Source organism: Calonectris borealis, chromosome 28 (assembly GCF_964195595.1).
Source record: "Calonectris borealis chromosome 28, bCalBor7.hap1.2, whole genome shotgun sequence".
Taxonomy (NCBI): domain Eukaryota; kingdom Metazoa; phylum Chordata; class Aves; order Procellariiformes; family Procellariidae; genus Calonectris; species Calonectris borealis.
Genome location: NC_134339.1, coordinates 6,038,156 through 6,053,989, shown reverse-complemented (window position 1 = coordinate 6,053,989; position 15,834 = coordinate 6,038,156). Strand labels below are relative to the sequence as shown.

General features: G+C 48.7%; 1 protein-coding gene across 1 annotated transcript in view; it reads right to left on the bottom strand.

Annotated features, from left to right (window-relative positions):
• Positions 1-1,583: 1,583 nt before the first annotated feature.
• Positions 1,584-15,834, bottom strand: part of EPS15L1 (epidermal growth factor receptor pathway substrate 15 like 1) — a 240,686-nt gene continuing 226,435 nt past the window's right edge. The window contains exon 25 of the transcript XR_012677563.1: positions 1,584-1,595. The gene's annotated coding sequence lies outside the window, so the exon portion shown is untranslated. The remainder of the gene's footprint in view (positions 1,596-15,834) is intronic.

Genomic DNA, 15,834 nt, shown 5'->3' with positions numbered 1-15,834 from the left:
AAACAAAAATTATAATGCAAACCCCAGAGGTATATTTTAGAAGTGATCTCTGAAGGCAAAATCAGGGACGTTGGCTGCAGAGCTGTGAGTGAGGGATGGCTCTGCCCAGGGCTGCATTCTGCCCACAGGGACGGGGCACAGTCCAGCCCTGAGTGATGAGGAGCTGCCTCGACCTTGGGGATGCGCTGAGCCCGGGGTGGCTTTGGAGACGGGAAGGGAACGGGCATGTTCCAGCCAAGCAGGGACCAGAGGGGAATATTTTTATTTATTTTCTTGTTTCTGTAAATAGTCATCCGTGTCGCCAACTTTTACTTTAGGCAAATTAACAGAAAGCACCCCCCACGTGCATCTATTTATCTGGAAAGGTTTGGAATTCAGTGACTTTATATTACTAAGACTTTCTAGAAATTCTGAGTTAATTACTAAGAAAATTCTTAGTATTAATTATTATTCTTTGTTAATTACTAAGAAATTCTGAGTTAATTAATGCTAGCAAAGGCAGAGATCACAGAAGGCCCTTCACAGCTGGGGAGACAACATTTCTCACCACAACACCTGTAAGGCCATTCCCGTGTTGGGCTAACGGCTTCTCGGTGTCTTTTAGCAGATCAATTTTTGCTATAAATGACTGTGCAAGTTAATAAAAAAAACCTGTCGGAGTAAAAATGAAACATCTTGGCCAACATTTCTCCGAATTGTTTTGAGGGCTTTGACCTTTTTTCTTTGTCCCAATTCCAGGCCTGAAAAGCTCTGCAATACCTTGACATTTTGGGCAGGAAAGGGGGGAAAAAAACCCAAATTTGCGCCTAGATTTTCCCTTGAGCAGCGAAGCAGTAAAAATGTAGATTTAGTCACCTGGACAGGCTCTGTAGTCCAGCCTTACCTCCTTTTTTCCTTAGGCCATATCTACTGCTATGTTTCCATAAATCATCTTCAGACTTCCTAGGGCTTTTAATACTAATTAAGTCTTAAAGTAGGCAGAAAGGAGCTAAGGGAGACTTATATCACAGGTTCCTCGGTCAGTGTTGCAACTACTTTGCTTCCTGTCTTCAAAGCATTTTCAAGGGAAGGTTTTGCAGCATTTTGTAAGGACCAGATTTGTTCAGTGATCTTGGAGTTTGGAGCTGCTCCTCGCTATAGCCTGTGTAATCCATAATTGCTGGTTTGGGGGAACTTTATTGCTGTTTCTCCCCATTTTAAATAACCGAATGGGTTTTTTCCTGTTTGTTTTGGGGGGGTCGGGGTTTTTATTAAATCCTGGAGGCGGGTTGGAGGGCAAAAACTTGTGAGTTAAAGTGCTCGAATGGCTCCGGCTGCGCTATCTGGTACCGGTGGGAGAAGACAAAATGCTCTCATAAGGGGAAATCTGCCCTGTAGCAGCATCAAAGCACGTTCTGGGACTCAAGGCTGGAAAACAACATTTCAGCATGTAATTCTTCATCTCAAAATGACCCTCAATAGCTGACGGGTGCCAACGCCTCAATGAGAGATGCCGTGTCTGTGTGAATGGGGGAAAGGACCCTGAAACCTTTTCGGTTTCTTTCTCACTGTGTTTTCAATACCTTCAGTGCTAAAAGCCCTCATTAAAGTTAATCCTCTACACTAACTCTTTACATCCACGATGTTGCCAGTCTCCCAGTAACCCCGGCACCCATTTGGAGTTACAGAGCTGACGTCCTGCCTGGTTTATGGGATTTGCTTCGAGCCTAACGCTGCGGCGACCATCTTCGCGGCGGTGTTTTTCCTTCTTTCTCCAAACGGAGCCTGTTTTAATCTGTCACAGCAAGTTTAGCTTCGGTGTTTGCAATTGCTTTCCAGAGAAGATGGTCTTTTTCTGTTGACTGAAGGGAAAAGTAGTGAAAATAAGTAGTTAATTTAGAAACACCAAAGAGTCAGTGCTGGGAGAGGTTTAGACTAATGCCTGGGGAGAGCGATGGTGGTGGCAGGTCTGGAGGGACAGGCTGAGCCTTCAGATCAGAGTCGGACCACAAAATAGATGCCGACGTTCCCTAACCGATGCGTAGGTTGCATCGGTGTGGAGGGAAACATCATTTAAAACTGACCTGAGATTTATTTTTTGGTGAGTTGGAGAAAAACAAAATGGTTTGTTCTCCATGTGTGGAGAAGTAAGAATTTCCATCACCTTTTGGTGCCACTTCACAACTGGATGCAACTAATTTCTAGATGAAACTTTTCATGTCCTCACATTTGAAACATTTGGTTTTGGAAATGCTGAGGAAGAATTTTGACTCATGAAAGAACTTTTCAAATATTGAAATTATTTTTTTAACCAAACTTGACCCCAGTTCACAAAGCTGGGATGTGCATTTTCTGGTCAATTGAATTCAGAAAAAAAAGCCTCACCCAGCCCTGCTTAGAGGATAAACAACAGGTAACAGGGGTGAAGAGGGGAAGGGAAAATAACTGGCCAGCTTCATCTAAAATCCCAGGCGATCGATGCAAAGTCTCCAGTGGGCTTGAGGCCACGGCCCGGTGAGATGGAGGAGATAAATAGGACAGGCGGATCAATCGTGGGCAAGAGGAAGGAGGACAAACGTCACAAATCCAATATTTTAAAAAAAGAACAATGCAGAGTTAAAAGCTTTGGCTTGATGGATTTGGCATTACAATATCAAAGCTTTTGTCAGCACTGGGAAATATTTCACCTCAAGTTGATGCTCTTTGGCAAAAATAAGAAAGGAAAAAGAAGACATAAAGAAAAATCTGCATTTTTTTCCCTGTGCAAAGAAAAAAAACACCTTGACAGAAAGATTGCTTCAATCAAAAAGCCATGTAGCATCTTGCCTGTTCCCAGAGAGACCGTGGAGAGCACAGCCCAGTTCGTAGTTTGAGCTGAGCAGCAGATAAATACACAGATCTTTTAAATTCCAGGCATGAAATGGGGAAAGCGGTGAGTAGCGGAGCTGGAACAGCTCCAGGTAAGTAAGACACAGTGGTACATGCAGGGCTACGCACTGCTCTGGGCAGCAGCACCCACCTCCCACCCTGCTCCTCCTCCAGTGTTCCTCCCCAGGACGAGCAAATCTGGTTCTCATGGTGGAAATGACTCAAATATTTGCAAAGGAGCCACTTCGCTCATATCTCACCCGGCTTTCTGCATCGCACGAGCTGGGAAGCTTTCCCCATCTTCCCCAGGTACAAGCCTCCTGCCGATCTGCAGCTGCCAGATTTTGGGTACGAGCTTGCAGGAGGAGGCACAGCAGGGGAGGCGGGCATGACGGCAAGCCCGGCTTTCTCTTGCTGCCGTGTGTTTGTCCAAAGGCAGCTTCCAAAGTGGCTCAATTAAGCTCCACGGTTGTTATTGATATTAATGAAGGGAGAAAGCTGGCCTCTGAAGGCTCAGCTAATTTCCGTGTCTGATGCTAGCGTTGTTTGAATATTTGAGGACCTTTATTAAATTCTTAAAAAAATAAAGACATCAAGATTGTCTTAGCTCTCAGTCAAAAAATGCAGGCGGTGGCAGGGCGAGGGGAAGGGGATCTCTTCTGGGCCAGTCCAGCCTGGGAAAATAAACCAGCCATTCAAATATGGCAAAGGACCTGTTTAAAAACACAGGTAACTTTAATTTGTGGGGTTTGGCGATGAGGTACCAAAGCAACCTGTTGGCCAAGGAAGCCCTCGACAACATGCGCGGTTGGTGCTGGTGGATCCTGGGCAGGATTGATTAAAACAGCCCTGAAGTTCATCCCTTCCAAGCCCCCGTGGCGTTAGCATCAACACGATATGATACGCCTTCAAACCAACCTAATCAAGGCCCTTGTCCCAAATTTCCGAAGGGATGGCGCGGGCAGGAGCCTGACAGCTCTGCTAAAAGCAAGTCTTCTCAGCCGTGTAGAACGATGCCAAGGGAGGGCACGGCTTCGGCTCAGTTTAGGGCCGCAGGAATTAAGGAGGATGGGGAAGGAGTCTTCTGCTGGCATATTTTATTCATTCAACTGCAAAAGGATGGGTTTTCTCGCCTGCTGCTGCTCTGAGATGGTGGAGGCTCTCCCAATTAGCTCCCAGCACTCCAGCACGCTCACACCTCTCCTGTGAGGCTTTCGGTCAGGTTATCTGGTGAGGATTTTTCTTTTCCAGCTTGTCGGAGGTGAAAGGTGCTGGTTTTTCTCCCATATAATGAGCTGTTTTGTGCGTGTCAGCACTGGCTCCGTATTGTGCCTTTGTTCACGCCTTCATGGAGAATTGAGAAATGCGACATCTCCTTTCTGGTTTGGGCTTTCAAGCGTTTTTAATCCCTAGAGGCAAACAATGCACAGCAACAGCAATTGCTTCTTAAATGGGGGGTGCAAAGCAGATTTTTCTTCTGACAACATATTTGCAAATGGCTTTCATCCCCTCTCACCACACTGGGTCTGGACAGCAGCATGGAAGGAGCAAAGTGTGCAGCACGGGAGGAAAAGACACATAAAGCCAAAGGATGTGAGGGAGCCTTGTTACACTGACTTTCGAAAGCCAGTGCCTCCAAGCCTTACAGATTTTTAAAAAAAATTAAGTGTTCTGAGTAGTTTTCCTTATTTCGGGGCTGGTGCAGTATACTCGGAGTTTGAAAGGACTTGAAGGGGAGATGCGGGAAGTCGGTGGCAGAGCTGGGGATGCTCTCCAGACCCTGGGCTGTTTGTGAAGTTCAAGCTGTCTGTCTTCTGAACCGAGATCATCATCTCCGGTGGGATCTTGGAGTGAGTGAATGGTTCCTCCTACAGGAGCCAACACCGTTTCCCTCTGACGTTAGGGTAGGACCTGATGGGGGAAGGTTAAAAAGCATGAATTCAGTAAAAACACCCTTTGCTCTTGCTGAGGGGGGACATGAGGTCCTGACAGCTGAAAGCTGCTGAGTTTCCTTCTCGCTGCACGCTGAAAAGCAACATCCCGTGGCCACATATACCCCAGCTGCAGCTTGGGCTCTCCCTCCTTCTCCTCGCTTTGGCCAGGGCAGGGAAGCTGGAGCTGGGTAGGACGCGTCGGCCACAATGCTGCACCCTCCTCTCACTCGCGGCTCTGGAGCTGTTCCCACTGCTTGGACGTTGCTGCAGGCCAGCTCAGGGTTATTTAAACAGAGCACGGGATTTCTCCAGTAGGTTCAGGAGATCTCAGCTGAACTCCCCAAGAACAGCAAGGACACCCATGCACTGAGCGAGACCCGCTGAGCACGGCCACCTCGGGGGCATCCCCCGAGGGCTGGCCAGGACCGCTTCTACTTTTTGCAGCCATGCTCATTCAAATGAACCATCTTCAAGCTTGAACCCTCCATATTTAAACATGAGGAAGAAGGTACCTTAGCAGGTTGCACCAGGAAAAAAAAAAAAAGGTCAGCTTCTCCCCTTCCTGATTTGCACCCATTTTGCATGGTATAATGACTCTTGAATCTCAAGCAGGTGTTGGAGGAGTCCCTCGCAGAGCCACGGAGGACCTGGCTGTGTCGTCTCGGCTCTAATCACAAAGCGCACAGCCTCAGCCATTTTTCTTCTAAAGAGGTGGGTTTTGTGCTTGGAATTGAGCCTGAAATTAGCCTTTTCACTGGCATGATGGTAGATGGTGGATGCGGATCCTTCCCTGAGTCTGCGGGAAGTGGTCCAATCTCTCGGCTTACGGCAACATCCCAGAATGCCTTTAAAAGCACAAAAAGTCAAACTTCGTGTTAGCAGCTCAGCTGCTTCAAATAACACAGAAGGAGATAGGGGAAGAAAATAAACAAACCCAGATTTTAACAAATATCTTCTGCTCCAAGCCCGTTCTGTATTTGTTGGCAAGGTGAGTACACTTTCCAAAAAGCCTTTTAGGGTTTTTTTTGAATGGTAAATTCAGATCTTGAGGGGGAAATGACAGAAAGCAGGAATGGGGCAACAACCCCCCCCCACACACACATTTTCTATAAATCTAATCATCAGCCTGAAAGAAGACATTAAAATTACAATATAGCTCTTGACTTTTGGTAATTAAAAGCATTTTGTGATGACTTGCTTGATTAAAATGAGATCATCCATTTAAAATGAAAATTCAGAATGAAAATTGCTTTTGTTGCACCGATTATTCTATTTTAAAACTCCTCGCTGTTATCACCCTAATAAAAAGCTGTCACTTCTTCTGTCAAGTAATTCACAACATGAGGCATTTGCATTTCTCCCCGACTTGTGTTTATTTCAGTAATTACAAATGGATTCCTCTTCTAACCCCCCTCTCCCTCCATCCTTCCCTCCTGCGCTCACCCTCCCCTCCCTCACTGTCACAGCACGAGCTGCTGCCCTTCGTCCTGGGCAAGCACAGAGAAATCCCACGCAGGGAAATTGGTGGGGGGGGGGAATTATCAGCAGGGTCAGTGCTTTCTGTCTATAAAAAGCAGCAGTGGGTTTAACCCGCGGCGCTGGGGAGGCCGGGAAGCCCCCAGCATCGCTGCTCAGCTGATAGAGGGGTGCTGGCAGAGGCTGCCCAGTGCTTGAACCAGCGATGTGACAGCAATGTCGGGGTTTTTTTTAGACAAAAAAAAAACAAACAACACTCTCTCTGGGCTGAATGGAGTGATAATTCCCTGACATTAATTGAAATTTTGATTGACTAGATTGAACAAGTAATGATAGAAGCCAGTTTCACTTCAAGATCACGGGCTAGATTGTGGGTGTGTGTGAGAGAGTGAGCCAGGCTTGGGGAAGATGGAAAATAATTTCACTTCTGCTGTTAGCCTTTCCCTGTCGTGATTCAACTCTCAAAGCAGAAACAGAGCCAGAGGTCCTCCTCCTTCCCTTCCTGCCAACCCATCCAGCAGATGTGACTGTCCCCCAGAAGCTGGTCCTGTTGTCCTCATCCCCACCACCCTCGCCGCCGCTCTCTGCCAAGGGATGCTAAAGAGGACGTGGGGACTGCCACTTGCCATACAAGGAAGGAGGGAAGGAGTTAACTGAAAAGGATAATTAATTAAATGGCAGTCAGTGGAGGAGCAGGGTGTCCCCACTGCAGGCAGCGGGACCAGCCGGGAGTACTGGAGCGTGCTCGCCCCCACGCATGCCTTGTTGCCATGGGGCTCATCCCAGGCGCTGCCGCCAGCCTGCCCTGAGCCCCGTCTCCTCCTCTGCTTTTTGCTGCTGCCACCGAGTTTGCAGGAGCAGCCGTGGCCGCGGTCGTGCTGTAGCTCCAGCGTCCGTATGGTCTGATCTCAGCGCTGTGCTGCTTGGGCCGGCACTCGGACACGTGCCGCAGGGAGGCACGGCATCTGAGGTTGTAGGATATTCCTAGCACTTGTGTATGTGTGTATATATATTTGTGTGCATGCCTATGTAATTGTATTTAGTATTCGTGGAGCTGTATGTGTGGGTGTATAATATATAAATAAATACATATGTTTCGAAGTTCTGCGTTTTCCCATCTGAAAGCCATCTCCAGCTTACAGCTCAAGACGTAAAGATGCACCAGTCTCTCTCTCGGCTTTTTATCTCTTTTTCCATAGGCAGCTGCTCCCTCTCTCCCTCTCTAGCCTGACAGCGCCACTACATGAGTCTGTATTCCAGGGCTGAGGGTTTTCAATTTATCTGCACAAAGCACTTGTGCTTAATCTGGAAAGCGCAGGGACATTAGCACCGCCTCACCCGGGCTGCCTCTCGTAGCCAGCCAGCACGAGCAGGGCAGCGGTGCAGGGCTCGCTGCTCTTGCTGCTTTCGCCTTTTTTTTTTTCCTTCTTCCTTTTGGGTAAACTGGAGCCAAGAGCTTAAGGAGGAAAAAAAAATTAGAAAAACAGCAAGTTTTTGAAGGGCAGGGTGCTACTGGTAAATTTTTTCCTCCTTTCTTTCAGTGTATTTTGCTCCAATATTCCTAATTCCCAGACGTGTCATAACCCTCCTCCTTCCGCCCATTCTTCCTTGTGATAGAAGCATCTTGCAAAGCTGTAAACTCTAGGAGAAAGCCAAAATAATTGAGAGGAAGAGGGGAATGCAGTCCCCTTGTGCAGCCATGCCCTGGGAGCACTGCAAGTTGGCAGTAGAGGGTGGTGGGATGGAGATGCAGAGGCCACCCAGCCCTGTGCTCGTCCCCGAGCAGCCCTGTCTGGCACTGATGGGACATGTGTGTCCCCTGGGGTGCGGGTTTATGGCCAGGGCTGTGCCCTCAGCCTGGCCTGCCCGCACACAGCCTGGGGTTGATCTGAGCTGCCTCTAAGCTGGGGACTGCCCAGCATGGAGAGGAAATCCTTGCACTTTGTGTTTTCCAGGTGTCCTTCCTAGCTTCCTTCCAAGCTTCTCCCTACCGAAACATCCCAAAGCATCTCAGGTCTTTAGTCAAATACTGAGGTTTTCTCCTGGGCACCACCAACCGTGCAAGTTTGGGATGAGCCAGATCTGAACATTGAAACACAAGTGAAACGTTCCCTGGGGCTTTTTGACGAGGGGTTTCCATTTCAACAGAGAAAAATTTGCTGAATTTGGAGAAAAGTATTTCTTTGGAGGCTTCTTTTTTTTTTTCCCTGCTTTCCTGGGTGCATAGCTCTCAGTGATGGAAATAAGAAAGAGCAACAAAAATACCAGCTAAGTCTTACGTGTCCAGGTTAATAATCAGGTTGAAGAAGCCCGATACAGCAAAGACACCATTATGACTTGCGTTACGGGAAACGAGAGCACACGATGTCTTGTGTGTTTTCTTTGAAAGAACAAGATCAAGATGTAAGGAACCAGTGAGGGGGATGAAGGGGGCACTTAGCAGGCTATGATTAATCTGCAACCTGCTTAATCGGCCTCAGGATAACTGAGAGTTGTCTCTGGATAATTGAGATCAATGGAGTATCATTAGAGACTGCTTTAAAGAGCACCCGGCTTCAAACGCTGAGCGAAGCAGGAGGAATCAGGGGAGCGAGAACAGAGCCCAGGAGCAGAGGGAGGATGCTGAGCAGCGATGGAAAAATGGCCCTTGCGTTACATGGGGGATGTGCAGGAGGGGAAGGTGGTTTGTGGCGATTTTGTTTAAGATCGGGACCTGTGACTTTCCAAGCACCTGATCCCTGCTGGGGGGGATATTTGGGAAAGACGAATTTTTTGCTGAACACATGCTGAGGCTGTAATTCATCCCCATGCTGAGAGACCAATGCAATACAGATATGCTGACAAGTGTGCACTGCGTGTCGCACGTTCATGGAGTGCACAAATCTTGTAATGCTTCCAGCTACAGAGATGTGTATGCTCAGCCCATGGGACAGCACAGTCCGGGGCTCTGGGGGACACAGGTTCCTCCAGTCCTTCTGCAGCAAACCCAGCACCTCCTGCAAATAGGAGCAATTCAGTTGATGCAGCCTTTCGCTGGTCTGACACGTCCCCAAAGCACTGCGTTCATGGCATATCAGGTGAGTCCATAGTTACCCCACATGGGAACATCCAAATGTTCCCTCCGAGGGAGGCATTCCCATGAAGGGTTTGGTTCCCTTCCATCTAAACTGTGTGAAGAGACAAAATGCTTCTAGGTTTTTGCCCCGCCGTGCCGATGAGGTCAGGGAAACAGGGTTGTTAATTCCAGGGTTTATAGGAGGAATCTTTTAGCCACTGGTTTCTGTCCAAGCCCTGGCACAAGAATCAAATACCCAGAAAACAAGACCTCAGAAAGGGAGAAAAGTGTCATTTCAGATCAGGGAAAATCCAAGTGCTGCTAGGCACAAACAAAAGGCGGCTTGGCAGCCACTGACTGGGCAGGCTTTTTCTTTCTTCTCTTCCCCAGTGGCTATGGAAACTGCCGTTGTTCATCTGCCTTCCCAAGGAAGGTGGGCACAGTGGGCATGCAGAGCTCCCTGGGGAAAAGCCTTCGCAAAGCAAAATAAGCCAACGCCAGACCTTTGCCTTCAGGGGCACGAGGGGCTGGGAGCTGCGAGGTGGCCGGGCAGGGGACCAGGACAGAGACCTACACCATGCATGCCGATGCTCGGGGACAGCGGGTGGACGGGAACTGCTCCGTCTTCCTGCTGACTCTCTGGGTGACCACAAAAAGGTGCTCCCAGCCCCAGTGCCTGCAGCGCTGGTGCTCCCCGGGCAGCTCATCTCCCTTCCCCATTTGATTCATTTTAGTGACTAAACTGGAGATTTTATCTCTGGATTTTAGCATACTGTTGTCAGCCTCATTTTGCTCTGGGTGGTTGGGTTTTTTTAAACCCAAAAGCCCTTTGCATACTGCTTTTCACAATGTCATCTAGCAAGGACTTTTTTTAAACAAATCCCTTGACTCCAGAAACTCTGGACTGAAAAAGGAAAAATAACTATCATGAGAGTTGAGCTGCTAGGCTCAGTGATGGGCGTGAGGTTTACAGATTAAATATCAGAGAAGCTGTCGTGGCTCCAGGGTGGTTTCAGATAAGCGTGTTCAAGATCAGTGGTGTTTACAGCAGGGACTCGGTGTGAGGAATTGCCCTCTGATCAGCGAAACAAGGAGCGGTTTGGGACCATCCTTTCTCTTGCCCTGTGCATTGTAGGTTATGAGAGGCTCCTTCAAGCCCCTGCATAAGCCCTTGCTCCAAAGGAAGTAGTTTTCCAGCTCTTTTGAGTGGTTTGCAAAGGTTAATGAATAAGGAATCAATTAATGGTTTCCTAGCCTTGCACTTTCTCTTTTCATTTAAAGGGTTCCCTTTTTGAAGATTAGTTTAATGTTAAGAATAATCTGCTTTTGCTGAGAGCTAATTAAATGTGGCACCATCTCTCCTTGCCCTCCTCTCGCTCCTTAAAGCAGACTGGGGCTCCGGGAGCTGCTCTCCCTGGGCAACAGCGAGGAGCCAGCCGGGACCCTGGGGCAGCAGAATGGGGCTTCAGCTCCCCACAACTTTGGTGCTGCAGCAGGAGCTGCCAAAGTGTTTTGGGGTATTTGGGGTTTAGACAGCTCCCCGCCCTCTTTCTCTGCCTCTGTCTCCAGTTTGCAATGATTGTGACTGCAGCCCAGGGCAAATGCCCCCACTGATGCTCTCAGACACTTGCGGCTTGAGGAGGGGTTTGGGCACCAGGAGTTGCACAGGGTTAAGCTCACATGTGGCTGGAGGAGCCAGGAGCAGGTTTCTTTCCTGTCTCAAAAGGAATCCAGACTGAGACACTCAAAAGAGTAACTGGGCATTTCCTCAAAAGCCAAATACAGACCATGAGCAGCATCCAAGGGGTGTCAGAGAAGCTCATGGCTGTAATCCCCAGTTGGATCCACCAGTTCCGATTCTGGTAGGGCAAAATTGGGCTTGATCCTATTGCAGTGCCCAGTACGACTCCAGCAGTCACAGCTCACTCAGGACTTCTTTGCCTCAGCATGTTAAATCCCCACTTTCCCTTATTTAGGCACTGCTTTACCAGAATATCTCCCCATCGAGGAGAGTTTGAAGTCCTCACGATCTTCTGTGGACTACGTCCATTTACTCAAATCTAAAGCCACCAAATGCACAGGCAGCCACCCATCGAGTTCAGCACACTCTGGCTGAGTTTCTCCATTGATCTGGCCCATTTTACAGGACCAACCTCAAAGTAAAACCCTCAGCACACATTAGCAGTAATAGCAATACCAGCCCCTGAAAACTCAGAGTTCAACCTGGTGGCAGTATTTAATCAAGAAAGTGCTTTTATCTCCCTTGCCGCATTGGAAACCCATCACACCTGGTCAGAGAGCCTTTTGGTTCGTGCTGCTCGGCCAAGATTTTTCTCTGATTTATTAAAGCAGCTTCCCCCATTACGAAAGCACCGGAACAGAAACACCCATCAAAGGTTTAAGAGTCTAAATGGGTGTTAATTAGCCCAGCAGGGAAGGCAGAGTTTCAATGAGGTTTATCTTTAAACTACTATTAAGTTTGACAATGTAAAGAGATAAATTTGGTACTTAATTCAAGCCTCACCTAATCAAATAGAATATAGTTGTTACCCGTACCTAAAATGTAAATAATCTTTAACTTCGGGGGGGGGGTGTGTGTGTGTGTGTGTGTGTTTTATGGAACAGTATCGCATTGATACTTGTGACAAAGCCCTGCTGTCCTCTCTCTCGCCCCCGCCGCATAGCATCCACCACCGAATCCTTCTTAAACTGTTCTGCTTTGAAGGGATTAGGAAGAGGGTGGGATGGAGCGGAGCAGAGGAGGAAGGCAAGGTCCAGCGTAGCGTTTTGGTGCTGATTAGCTGCTCGTGGGGCGCAGCCAAAATGCCTGCTGAGCCGGGAAGGGCCCTTCGCCCCGGCGATGGCGTGGGCAGGTGAAGTTCCCTTGAGCACTGATGGCTTATTTTGTCCTGGGTGTTTTGTATCTGTCTGAGGTGCACCAGGGAGCGTGATATCTTTTGCTAAGTATTGCATTCATCCTGATGTTTAAAACATGGAGGCTCAAGCTCTACTAGAGCTTTCAGAGAGGCAGAAAGCATCAGTTAGCAGGGAAAATCACTTCCAAGTAGCCTGAGCTGGGTTAGAAGGGACACGCCAGACCTTCGTACCGCTCTGTGGGGATTGGGGCAGGAGGGACCCTGGGCCACGTCCCCACGGGGGATTTTGACTCCTGTTGTCCCTGGGCACAAGTGTCCTGAGGCCTGGTTTGCACAAGCTCCAGCCAAGCACCATCTACACTGGAAGCATGCATTAGTTTGGCTACACTGGGGCAACACTCAGGGTACTTTTAAGGAAAAATCCATTTTAAAGTTAAAAAAAAAAAAAAAAGAAGAAAAAACAGCTGCCTAAACCCAGACGAGCCTTTTCAAAGACCCCCTTTCTATCTCAAAACTCTGCATAAGGGCCACATCTCTGTCGAGCCCGCAAGGAAATTCTCAGCTTGAGCATTGTGTTGGGGAGGAAAAGCCACTTTTCTAAAGCTTTATGCCTTTTCTTTTCCTTTTTCTTCTCTTTCCCCCCTTGTGTTAATCTAATTGCTTTGTGCAAGAAAGGGAAAAAAAAGGGCAGATGGGAATTTCCATGCAGCAGGATTTTCGCTGGGACTTTTAGATATTTACAATACCTCAAGGAATAAAGAAAACCATATAGATTATGGACTTAGAAACCAGCCTGCGCACTGCATATGTGTGATCGTGTGTGGGCACTGAGATATTAGCCACACACACAGAAAAAGAGCACACAACAAATTTATCTTTACAACTCTTAAATTATCTTTCAGTTGACACTTATTAACCTCCTGCCAAACTCATTATCTACGTGAGTAAAACCCGAGCTATCAAACAGAAATGGCTCATAAGGCTGCTGCCCATGCTCAGGGAAAATTTGATTGTGAACAGGCAAGCTGGAACAAGGCTTTTGGTATTATTTTATTTTATTTTGCTCTAAAAAGCCTAATCCTGAACCTTGCTGAAAGGGGCTCCCGGCACGATGCATGCAGAGAGTGTAACCCGCCAAATTAACATACAGAGAGCTGTGAAATCCAGACAGAGGAAATACACTCTGCTCTGATTTACAGTTTTATGTAAGGAGTCCTTCTCCCCCTTCAGAGCAAGGAGTCCTTCTCCCCCTTCCAGGCTGCGGTGGTTGCTGCGTGTTTCCTAGGGCCCGTGCATGACGTTTAGAGATCGGGAGTGGAGGGGATTTTGCTTGCTAACAAGGAGGTCAATTTGGGTCTGGGTTTTGCAGCCTTGGGGAAGAGGGAATATGTGTTACTTTGTAAATATCTGTTCATTTATCAATGGAAATAGGCGTTTCCTTTGGTCAAATAGCACAGCCTTGAGGATTTAACTCCTGGGTCTGAACAAGCATTTTGCATCCTGCTCTGACACTAACCTTCTGGGTGACTTTGGGGGGAAAAAACATTACAGACACAATTCAATACAGTGCCCACTAAGGCACCACAAGCGTTAATGCCTATAAAGACCAAGAGATGAGACTGTTTAGAGGAAAGAAGGGGCTTTGCATACCCCACCCTTCTGGAAGGAAAAAATCCCCCCTCTCAGCAGCTGTTTGTTAAGCTCTGGCATTTGATGGCTCCAAATTAATCAAATAAACAAGGCACCTCTGCGCAAAGAGCAATTAGAGGCAGCCGAGTCCTGCTCCTTTCCCTAGATGCCTCTGTGACAGGTTAAAAACCCTTCCCCGTGTCAGCGCCTTCCCAGCAGCTTTTGGAGCCTGCTAAGCGCGGCGCGGGGCTGACAGCCAGGGTGAGATTTCGCCCAGTAAGGCAGCGGCCAATTAAGCCGATGAAAAGGAGGGAGAGGGAGCAGACAGGGCTTCTGCAGGGACAGGCAAGGCCTTTTCAAGTGAGGGAGAGGAACAGGCAGAGAGGAGCAGAGAATTTGGGGGTCCCCAAACCCCTGCTTTGTCTGGACTGGTTGTTTATAGGATCCCTTTCCCCAGATATCCCTACGGAGAGCAGTATGTGGTACTCCTGTCCTTGGGCTTCCTATTCTTGGTTACCCAAGTACTGTCCCCTCCCCAAGATGTATGTGCTGCGATTTCCAGACCAGAGACCCTGTGGCTGTTTGATCCACGTAAAAGCATCACTGCGTATGTGGGATCGGTATTATACCAGTGTCCGTGCTCACACTTTGCACGTAGTTGCGTGTGATGGACATGGCAGTCATGTCCATAAGCATCGTAGGTGGCCTGGGTACATGTAGAGGGGGACACATGCTGCCTGTAGGCAGCAAAAGGAGAAGAGGAGCAGGGAACGGGAGCATGGTCATCCCCGAGGACCAAGGTAAGTGCTCCAGTGTGTGCAGGGCTGAGCAGACTAACAGCAATATATAAGCTCATTGCAGCTGGTCTGTGTGCAAGCTGCATTTGTAGCCTAATTACGTGTAGCCAATCTACACGACTGACTGTGTCCCCACATGCCATCTGGCATGCGCATGTGTGAGCCATGTAGCAAATGTGTTTTATCTGTGAACTGAAAATGCTGTGCATCTTCTGCAAGATCAGTTAATGAAGCGATGCTAGAGATGGGAGGGAGAAGCCATCCCAATGCCGAATTCCCATGCGTTTCCCTTTGTGAGTTAGGAAAACTTGCTCAGAGCATCTGCAAAGCCAGATGAAAATCAAGCCCCTTCTCAAGCAACCAGCTTTCAGGCTGAGCCAGGGCTTTGTGGATTTCCCCTTGTTAGGCTCTAAATTACTTCCTTCATTTTCCCTGTCACTCCTGGAGTTGTCTCAAGCCCCGGGGCTGCAGGCATGCGCGGGGCTAATCCTTCGTGAGATCTGCTGTCTGGTGGACTTCGGAGACACCCGATAGACTCCAGCACTCGGGCAGACTGAGGCACCATCCGTCACATCCACTTGAGGCAGCTGTCAGCAAAGCTAATCATCTGCTGCCCAAGTGATGTTCCCCCGACGTCTGCCTGCCTCTGGGAAAGGCTGGTCCTTCCTCAGTGCCACCAAAGGGAATCGAGACAACTGCTGAGAGGGAGGGAGCCTGGCAGGAGGAGCGGAGCTGGGTGGCCTGGCCCCAGGGCTGAGCCCTTCCTCCTGCCTGAGCCACCCTCCCACCCAAGCAGCAGTTGGCAGGACCACGGCTCACCACTGCTGTGCCTCCAGGAACTGGAGTATTTGCTGGCGGGATGAGCCGCTGCCCGTGTATCGTGCCCAGGCACAGAGGCCAGCAGAGTGGTGTCCACAGGAGCAATAATCGCAACAAATGTCAGTTGAAGATGTTAAGAACAGCCCTGTGCTCCCCTCCGAGGCTGGGAGCACCATAAATAACAGGGCGATACTGTCCCCTGCCATAGGAGAAACCTGTAGACTGAAGTCCTGGCTATTTTCATATGCAACAGCCTCAGTAAGGAGCCGCCCGTCACATTATTACACATCGGTTTGGACATGCAGGGCGTTCCCCAGGGACAGCCTCCCCTTGCTGAAGCCTTGGGGACTGTGCCCAGCTGAGCCGCAAGCATTCTGTGCCTCCCCAGTCCCCCTTTCAGC